Raw genomic sequence first — 9888 nt, 5'->3', positions numbered from 1 at the left:
ACTCGTCATCTCCTCAGTTTCGTCATGGAAAAAGTCATTGCTGAAAATTTTCATCAGTTTTCGTCAACGAAATTAACCCTGAGGATAAGGACATTTTTGTATGTTTTGTGGCTGATAATTAACACTATTAATAATGTTTTGAATGTGTTTTGAATTTAATGTTTGTTTTCAAGAAACATATATATTTTATTTTGGATCAGGTCTTGTCAAATAAGAAATAGTGCCTAAAGCAGAAGTTTCAGCTGGTGGGTCTATTTTGAATGGACCACAAGTAATTCACAAACGTGTGTAAAAAAAAAAAAAAAAAAAAACACTTTATTTTTAAGTACAGTGAATTTCCGGCACAGCTTATATTTTTAAATGCTGTTTCCTGCTGTAGAGTGAGTGACAAACGGACAAATGCGAATGCAAGTGTAACCCTGAGTGTATTCAGCTGTGTGGACCTTGAACCAACGACTAAGGAAATATTTGGACCCTGTGGCTGGACCAGTTGGGAACCACTGGCCTATGGGCTGAATGATCTGGAAGATCAGGGACTCCTGTAACTGAGTATTTCAACACTTTAATATCTTTACCTTTACTTGAGTAGCAGCTCTGAGCCGTGGCTGACATGTTGTCAATAACACTGATGAAGAGACGTGACCACACTGAGTCCTCACCGGTGTGGGTCTCAACAACCAGCGGGACGGCAGACTGTTGCACACACCCGCTGCCATCTGCTACTATTATGATTCATGATGGTGTGATGTAAGCTCATTACTTTACTGTACACACACCGGTGTGTGTGTCTGTGTGCTACTGCAGGGATCCCAGTGGGGGATAGAAACAGGTCATGACAGCAGTTAGTCAGGTAGAGCAGAGAAAAACAGTCAAACATGACAAAATAGATGGAATATCGTTAACATTAGTATGAAAATCTTCAGGTAATCAAAGAGAAAACAGTCCTCAGTTTAAAGGTTGTTATGTTGATCTACACTCACACTTTTTCCTTTTCCAGTGATAGCAAATAAAAAAATTCTCCTTTCTTCCTTTTAAAGTAGCTTGTCGTGATGTTAAGGACGCTGCATGAGTGTGGTATGGCATTGGGAGGTCAATGCAATCAAGTCATCATTTAAACCCTCCACAGTTGGCTGATTGGTGCAGCATCTACCTGCCAGGCTCAGTCCAGTCTGAGTGGATGTTTCACACTTGTACTCTGTGGTAAAAGGTGAATTTGTGAGACTTTGGATGGTTTTGTGTCACTTTGTCAGTTGTAATGTTCTGACTGAAATGGACCATTTACAGACCAGCTTCTAGGCTGCCTTGGATGGAGGGAGGGCAATGACACAACCAAAGACTGGTGTTAATGAGTGTTCTTTTGTTTTTATCTAAAGCTAAAGTTAAAGACATCTGAGACTTAGCCCAGACCAAACAAGCTCTATCTAGTTTATGCTTTTCTAATGCACACTGGCATCTCATTTACATGTCCTCATTGTTGGAAATTTAAAATGTGTACATTTAAGAGTATCAATAACCTTAATACATATGAAATATTTATATCATTCTCCACAATGATAAGTTTTACTTTTCTTCACATTTAACTGGGATACACCACTGCATGGGTCTCATGCTCGCATTAACGCCACAGTCCTGTGGAAAAAGAAGTGTTTCCAAAAACATGTATTGTTTGTGCACCTGGGGAGACTGCAGCGAGAAATCAGCGACAGGTGTAAAGAGCAGGAGAACACACCGAGGACACCTAAGAGACAGGTGAGGAGCGACTGGTGGAACACACAACACATACGTGCACATATTAGAGACAACAGCAGACTGAATTAAAAAGCAGGAATAAATTAATATATTGCGTTTTACTGAGAAATTACCAAGCATCAACTGGAGTGCTGTTCCAGCTGTAAAGTCAGTTCTGTAGGGACAGAAACACAGGATTCAGTAAGGACATTACATTTCTCAGACTCAGACGAACACACTCAGATTTTCATGTACTTTAGGTTTTACTCACTGAAATTGGTTTTGGAAAGAAAAAAAATCAAGCACAGACCACCTATATCCAATGTGTTTAGATTTGTGGTCTGTTGCAGTTATTTCAGAAGATAGCTGTCATGAAAACCTTCAGTTCGACTGAATGTAGCAGGTATACACAGTGCAATGGCGCCCTCTACTGTTTTTAGGATGGTGAATACTGAAGCTGGACTCGAGTGTGAAGAGGAGACAGATGTTGTGTCCTCCATAAACCAGGGCCAGAGCTGCCAGTGAGGAGGTATATGGCTTAGAGTTTGCCGTACTTGTACCTGGGATATGGGGGTTATAGCTTCTACGATCTTTGAGTTTGCATTTTACATCTCAGCATTAATGAACTGTATTTTGTATGCTGATCCCAAACATTTACTCCTCAATATATCTACATTAAACTACTTTGACATCATTAAAAATAAATACCAGATTCAGTTTTGCTCCACTAGAATAGTAACTTGTTCCTGACCATGTGTAGAGAGCTTCGGAATTGGAAATAAAAATTATAGAAAATACATGTATAAGCTCTCTTTTGGTTTCTGGCTGTAGTAGCCATTTTCTTCTGTATTAACGTGTATATCTTTTTAGATTTGCCTCAGTTCACCGACATCACAATCAGAGATGAAATCCAGCAGCCATTCTAACAGTCACCAGATGTGCACAGAAGGATGTTCTATAAACCATATAAAACAGATTAACATGCAGCAGATGCAGACACACACTACAGAGGAAATGTATTTAAAAACATTTTGCAGATGGTGTTATCTTCAAACCATCAAGCAGATGTGCAATCTTAAGTAAATGTCAAACCCAAGAACCAGAAACTCCTCTCCGTACAGACCTCCTGCTTTTTAAAATACTCCAGCTGAATCACATCCAGACAGTCTGTGTTTGCTAATCCAGGAACTGAAGGTCCTGTGGGTTCATCTCTGAAGTAATGAGCTGGAATAAAATAAAAAATATTCATATTTAGCACAAATGTTTTAAGTCATTAGTTTGTAACTGTAAAATTAGAATTTTGATCTGATGATGGCGCTAGTCAGCCCAGGCACCAAAAAAATGGCGGCACTGTACGTTCCTGAAAACCAAGGATATGTTACATATGTACATTTTCAAATCCACATCTTCTTTTTATTTTCTTTTAAGATTTTTCTGGGTTTTTAGCCTTTAATGAACAGGACAGAGTGAAATAGAGAGAGAGAGGGGGGACGACATGCAGCGAAGGGTCGCAAAACCAGAGTCTCACGCCAGCTGCAGCAAGGCATCACCTCTATACATGGGGCGCCGGCACTATCCACTAAGCTACCGACGCCCCCAGATCCACATTTCTACAGTGACGTAGTACTGATTACATATACATGAGCTGATTTTGTCACAGGGAGGTGGACAGGATGATGGATGGTGTGTCATTTAGGCCAGATGGTTGCCGAGCTGCAGAAAACTTTAAGACCAACAAACAACAAAACCCATTTGTTTTTTAGTGAGTCACGTGCAGCGTTTCTAGCCGTGATTGTTAAACCTGCTTCAAAGTCTGACGTGCACCTCCCCAGAAATGTAACTACATACTGCAGCGACGCAGACCTCCTGTCTGTCTCTGTGAGCTGAAACCATTTCCCTCAGTGGAAACAAAGCTTTGATTTACTTTAATTTCACAGATAAGAAACAATAAATTGTGAAGACAATAAAGCCTCCACTAAAATAGCATTTTAATTCATGTGTGATTTATCCTGGCTTCATATGAGCAGAGGAAAAGTCTGCTAGCTGCTAGGCTAATTTATACAATGTAAAATGCCATAGGCTTGTGCTAATAACGTTAGCATGTTGTATTTGTTTGGAAAACATGTTTAGTGTAAGACAGTTGTTTTGTCAGTGAACCTTGTGAGCTGTAATGGAGCTGAATTTTGTAACGTTACCTTTGTTACATGTTGCTGTTGTCCCTGGCTTCATATGAGCAGAGGAAAAGTCAGCTAGCTGCTAGGCTAATTTACACAATGTAAAATACCATAGGCTTGTGCTAATAACGTTAGCATGTTGTATTTGTGGGGAAAATGTGTCCAGATAAAGACAAGTGTTTGTCTGTGAATGCTGCGAGTTATAGTGAAGCTGATTTGTGTACTTGTGTTTGAAACTGTCTCTATTAAGCCATGTTTAATGTATGTTTAATGAGTGTTTAATGAGTGTTTAATGTTTTGAATCAACTTAACTTCACAGCACTTCACAGAAACCAGTGTTTTGGAGGTGTAACTCCAGAGTGACACAGGACACACCAAGTATAAATGCTCATGGCGGTGTCTGCCACGTGTGTAGGCTCTGCAGAGCTGAGGCACAAGGGACAAACATATTGGTCAAAGAGCTGCATTATTACTTCAAGTGTAAGGACTCTGAAATACGTCTGAAACGTACACAACGTATAAATATACGTATGAATCTGCCAATATTTCTTTTAATAGCTTAGTATTGTGCGCACCATAAAAGAGTATGTTCATACATGGTACTTTAGGCGACCCGACACATTGCAGAACCAAAATGCAGCTCAGTTTTATACAATAAATGTACTGAGGGGTCCTTGGCTGAAAAACATTGAAGATCCCTTCTCTAGGGACCTTGAACATGTGTAGGAAATGTCCAATAGTTGTTCCTGTCAGTCTTTACTCATCTTACTGTGTAAAGACGTTGGGAAGTGATGGATGACACCACTGCAGAGATGACTACTACTTAGAAGCAGTGTTTTCAGCTCAGAGCTGACTTAAACCTGTGAGTTACTCACAAGATTAATAGCTGGAAACACACTGATCCAAATGGAAAAGACTGTCAGTAGGACTGCAGTGTCAGTAAGGTCTTTCAAGATCTTCCTCCTGTAGAATCTGAACTCTAACAAACTGTACAGTGCCCGCCTGGCTGCTTACCTGTTCACAATATGCTGTGCAAATATACTTTGGAAGGATTACATGGAAAGGAATGATAGGTCCTCCGGTGACGCAACAGTGTGAAAATGTCATCTGAAAACTGGGGCCAGCTGACGGTGATACCGCAGCCGAGTGAAAGCGGGTTAGAGATAAGGCCGAGCATGTCAGCAGGGAGGGAGCGGGTCTCGTAACAAGTGAGATAAGCTGATAAGGGCAGTTTGAGATGATGGCCTGACTCTGGGTAAGGTTACACAGAGGTTGAGTTACAGCTTACAAAGGTTTCTGCTGTACATCTATTGTGTGATGTGCTGCTTAACACAGAACATCTGAGCTCGGGTGTTTGGCTGTAAAGGAAGCAGTTAAGAGGGAGGTGCGACTCCAAGTCTGCGGGTGTGGGTCTGAAGTGATCAAACATCATCGACTGTCTGCAAATGTTGAAAGTAGAAATGTGGGAATGCTGGGGTTATTTTTTCATTATTTGTTGAAGCAAAGTTTGCTGAGCATACAAACTCTTTTGGGCCAAGATGCACTGAGAAACTGCCCAGGACATCCACACTTTCTATTTCTGGCTGGTGTTGAGGGCTGAGTGTTCAGGCTGAGAGCCAGAGAGTGAAGCCCACTCCCCACTCCCCACTCCCCCTGCGCTGATATTTCTGTTCTGTCTGGAGACTTCCGCTGGCAACTTTCTTCCAATGTACCAAAAGGAAAGTACACAGCAAACGCTTATTCCCAGATGTGGATTATATGGAGTCCTTCTGACAGAAAGGTGGTGATATAAGAGCAGCTTTTTTTTTTTTTTAAGAACTCTGCAGAGCAACAGTCCAACTGCAGTGGTTTCTGTACCGCTGCTTAAGAATACTTTTATTATCCAGGAGAGGCTCCAGCTAATCTGAGCTGCAAGTCTTTGGACTGAGAGGAAACTGGAGCATCCAGAGGGAGCTGACATGAACATGTGACGAACATGTACGCTGAACGCTGGATATTCACAACCTGTCCCGATCCTTTTCTTTCACATGTAGAGTTTGTGCATCACTGGGCTTGACAAGAGTTTTTGGCATATTACTGGGCATCTAACATACACTCAGCGGCCACTTTAGTTAATGAGCCAATCACGTAGCGGTAACTCAGTGCATTTAGTCATGTAGACATGGTGAAGACGAGCTGCTGAAGTTCAAACGGAGCATCAGAATGATGAAGAAAGGTGATTGAAGTGACTTTGAACGTGGCATGGTTGTTGGTGCCAGACGGGCTGCTCTGAGTATTTACTGGGATTTTCAGCACAACCATCTCTAGGGTTTACAGAGGATGGTCCCAAAAAGAGAAAATATCCAGTGAGCCAAAATGCCTTGTTGATGCCAGAGGTCAGAGGAGAATGGCCAGACTGGTTCAAGATGATAGAAAGGCAACAGGAAGTCAAATAAGCACTGGTTCCAACCAAGGTGTGCAGAAGAGCATCTCTGAAGCAACAACACCTTGTCCAACCTTGAAGCAGATGGGCTACAGCAGCAGAAGACCACACCAGGTGCCACTCCTGTCAGCTAACAACAGGAAACTGAGGCTACAATTCACACGGGTTTTCTCACCAAAACTGGACAATAGAAGATTGGAAAAACCACATTCAGATGGAAGCATGGATCCATCCTGCCTTGTATCAACGCTTCAGGCTGCTGCTGCTGCTGGTGTGTAACAACTGACCAGTGTTACCAGTTGTATTTATCTTCATGATCAGAGAATGAATACATGATAGGTTATAATGGTAAATTGAAATTGAAAATAATTTGAAAACACACATTTGGTATGTACTGAATTAAATGAAACACTATTTTTTTAAAAAAAAGTTTTATTAAGTTAATTGTTTTCGTGTATTTGTTCCATTTCTTTGTGTCACAGTTTGCCGAGCACATGGCTCACAGGGAGGACGCCAGGCTGTTCCACCTCAGTTTTGACTTGTGAATATACATAGAATATAGATTGTTTACTGACTCATTGAAGCAGTAAACTGTGTAGTTTGAAGGATAAAGTGAGACTCAGTATGAGCAAAGTTTTTTGTGTTAATTGTCTTTGTGAGCATAAACTTACCTCTGCCTGTCTTCTTCCTCTTTCCTGACCGTGTTCGGGCAAAAGAGTTCCCACTGTGTTCCAGCACCTTTAATTAGTTCCAGGAGGGAGAAACCAAGTAGGAGGCAGGCAGAGGGGAGTTTTAGTTTTGTGTACATGTGTAAATATTGACGTAAATTATTTAGGGTTATTTAAGTAATGGGTTTTGGTTTGTATACATTTATTGCTGATGTATTTATGGTTTGGTGATGGTCTTATGTAAATATTTATTGTATATTTATTCAGGTGACTTTCATTGTTATTTTTGGTACATGCCAGGAAAGGTATAAAAGCCAGTCAGTCTGTGTCTGGTGTTGTTGGTGCCTGAGAACATGGTGCTGGAAAATTAAAGAAAAGACTTGCTGCATGTCACCTCTCCTGTTTGATCTCCCCATTGGACGCTTCCACAGCTTACCTGAGTATTGTTGCTGAGCGTGTCCATCCCTTTATGACCACAGTGTACCCATCTTCTGATGGCTACTTCCAGCAGGATAACGCACCATGTCACAAAGCTCACATCATCTCAAACATGACAATGAGTTCACTGTACTCCAATGGCCTCCACAGTCACCAGATCTCAGTCCAATAGAGCACCTTTGGGATGTGCTGGAACGGGAGATTCTCATCATGGATGTGCAGCAACTGTGTGATGTCATCATGTCAATATGGACCAACATCTCTGAGCAATGTTTCCAGCACCTTGTTGAATCTGTGACACCAAGAATTAAAAGGGGGTCCAACCTGGTACTAGCAAGGTGTACCTAATAAAGTGGCTATATGAAGATCCTGGAGCAGATACACTTCACAACACACTCTTAAATCATTGTCATGCCTGATATTATTATCAGCAGGTTTCACCAAAAATGAAACTGTGAAGTCAACCACTGAAATCTGGACGCAGATACGAAATCATTTTTGACGGTCGTCCTTCTCTTTAACATCCCAGAGATAAGACATTCATACATTGACAGAAAACAAGCATTAACGCTTTTATTGATCTGCACTCAGATGGGATGTTTTCCTCATTTGAACTACTCCGCAGTAAATTTAATCTCCAGAAAACTGTCAGTTTCCTTCGTAATCTGTCAGACTTAGTTGGTACATACAGTTCTGCCCCAGATTCCTGCCCTACCTTCATGCAACCCATGTGAAGCACTGTAAAGTTATTACAGAGGAATTATAACAGTCGATCTTAAAAAGAGTCCATGCCTCTTTAATCTGGGCCAGGCATGGCATAATGAAATGTAATATTCTGCATCACACCCACTGGAAAATACAGGAAATGTCTAAATACTTCCCAGACGTTAGCTTGTCATGAAATCATTGCAACATATCTCCCACTACTCATGCCCCAGTGTTCTGGTCCTGTGCTGTGCCTCAAGATGTTTGGTCCCTCATCTCAGAATCTCTGAACAAAACCAGTGACCTTTAACCTCTGCATAACCCTGCATGATATGTAAGACTGAAGCCAACTGTATCACTTTTCCTTCGTTATTTGCACGAAGCCTTAAAAGGGAAACATGCACACCCATCTTCCTTTACTCACTGGATCAAAGACGTACTGTACTATCTCAATAAGAGGAAATAAAATACTCATTAAAGGGCTCCATTGAGATCCTTGATTAAGTATGGGATCCCTTTCTAAACCACATTAAATAAAAAATCTGATTACTCACTGTTCTGTTAAAAGGGAAAAGACAGGATTAGCTCGCTTCATACAGCTCTCTGCCTTGTGATTTTATTTTTAATTTCTACAAATACATATCAGATAGACAACTTCTTTTAATCTTGCATTTATTGTGTATTATCATGGATTTTCTTTTTATAAAAAAATTATTATTGTGTGCAGACACACCTGGACAAATATGAGCTTCATGGAAGAGTCATCAGAAGAAAACCTTTCCTGTGTCCTCACCACAACATTCAGCCTCACAAGTTTGCAAAGGAACATGTGAACAAGCCTGATGCTTTTTGGAAACAAGTCCTGTGGACTGATGAAGGTAAAACAGAACTTTGTGGACACAATGAGCAAAGGTATGTTTGGAGAACAAACTGTTAAACACGGGGGTGGATGGATGATGCTTTGGGCTTGTGTTGCAGCCAGTGGCACGGGGAACATTTCACAGGTAGAGGGAAGAATGGATTCAGTTAAATTCCAGACATCACAGCATCTGTAAAAAAGCTGCAGATGAAGAGAGGATGGCTTCTACAACAGGACAATGATCCTAAACACACCTCCAGATCCACAATGGACGACCTCAAGAGGAGCCAGCTGAAGGTTTGGCCACGCCCCTCACAGCCCCCCGACCTAAACATCATTAAACATTTGTGGATAGAGCTCAAAGAGCAGAGCATGAAGACGGCCCAAGAATCTCACAGAGCTAGAAGCCTTTTGCAGGAAGAATGGCTGAAAATCCTCCAAACAAGAACTGAGAGACTCTGAGCTGGATCCACAAAGTGTTTAGATGATACCTGCCAAAGGGGGCGCTACTGAGCACTGACCATGCACGGTGCCCAAACTGTTGCTTCAGGCCCTTTTCCTTTTTTGGTATTTTTTAAACTGGAAAAGACTGAAATCAAAAAGTAATCTTGCTGAAGATATTAAATAAATATTTCATGCTTAACTTCATGCCTTTTGGAGATCAGTTCATCTTCTACTAACTTAACTAGTAAACGTAATTTTGACCAGGGGGGCCCAAACTTTGGCATGCCACTGTATGTGGGCACTAACCGATTTTAATTTTTGTTTTGTTAACATTGTAAAGGAAATAAAATGCACATTTTGTACATGCACATGGCTCCCTAAACTATTCGTACAACCAACTTTGCAAGCAAGAAAGTTACATGTCAGTTTTACCTCCAACAGCGACTTTGC

At 41.1% G+C, this 9888-nt stretch overlaps 1 long non-coding RNA gene across 1 annotated transcript; it reads right to left on the bottom strand.

Moving 5' to 3' along the window:
• Positions 1-1871: 1871 nt before the first annotated feature.
• LOC125889203 (uncharacterized) lies at positions 1872-9599 on the bottom strand. The gene is made up of 3 exons (XR_007449422.1): positions 6996-9599; positions 2852-2952; positions 1872-1903 (listed from the first exon to the last, which is right to left on the bottom strand). It is a non-coding gene; the product is annotated as an uncharacterized LOC125889203 (long non-coding RNA).
• Positions 9600-9888: the final 289 nt, after the last annotated feature.

This window comes from Epinephelus fuscoguttatus, linkage group LG5 (genome assembly GCF_011397635.1).
Source record: "Epinephelus fuscoguttatus linkage group LG5, E.fuscoguttatus.final_Chr_v1".
NCBI classification, from domain to species: Eukaryota; Metazoa; Chordata; class Actinopteri; order Perciformes; family Serranidae; genus Epinephelus; species Epinephelus fuscoguttatus.
The sequence above is the reverse complement of the archived record's forward strand: the minus strand, read 5'-3'. Positions and strand labels throughout refer to the sequence as shown.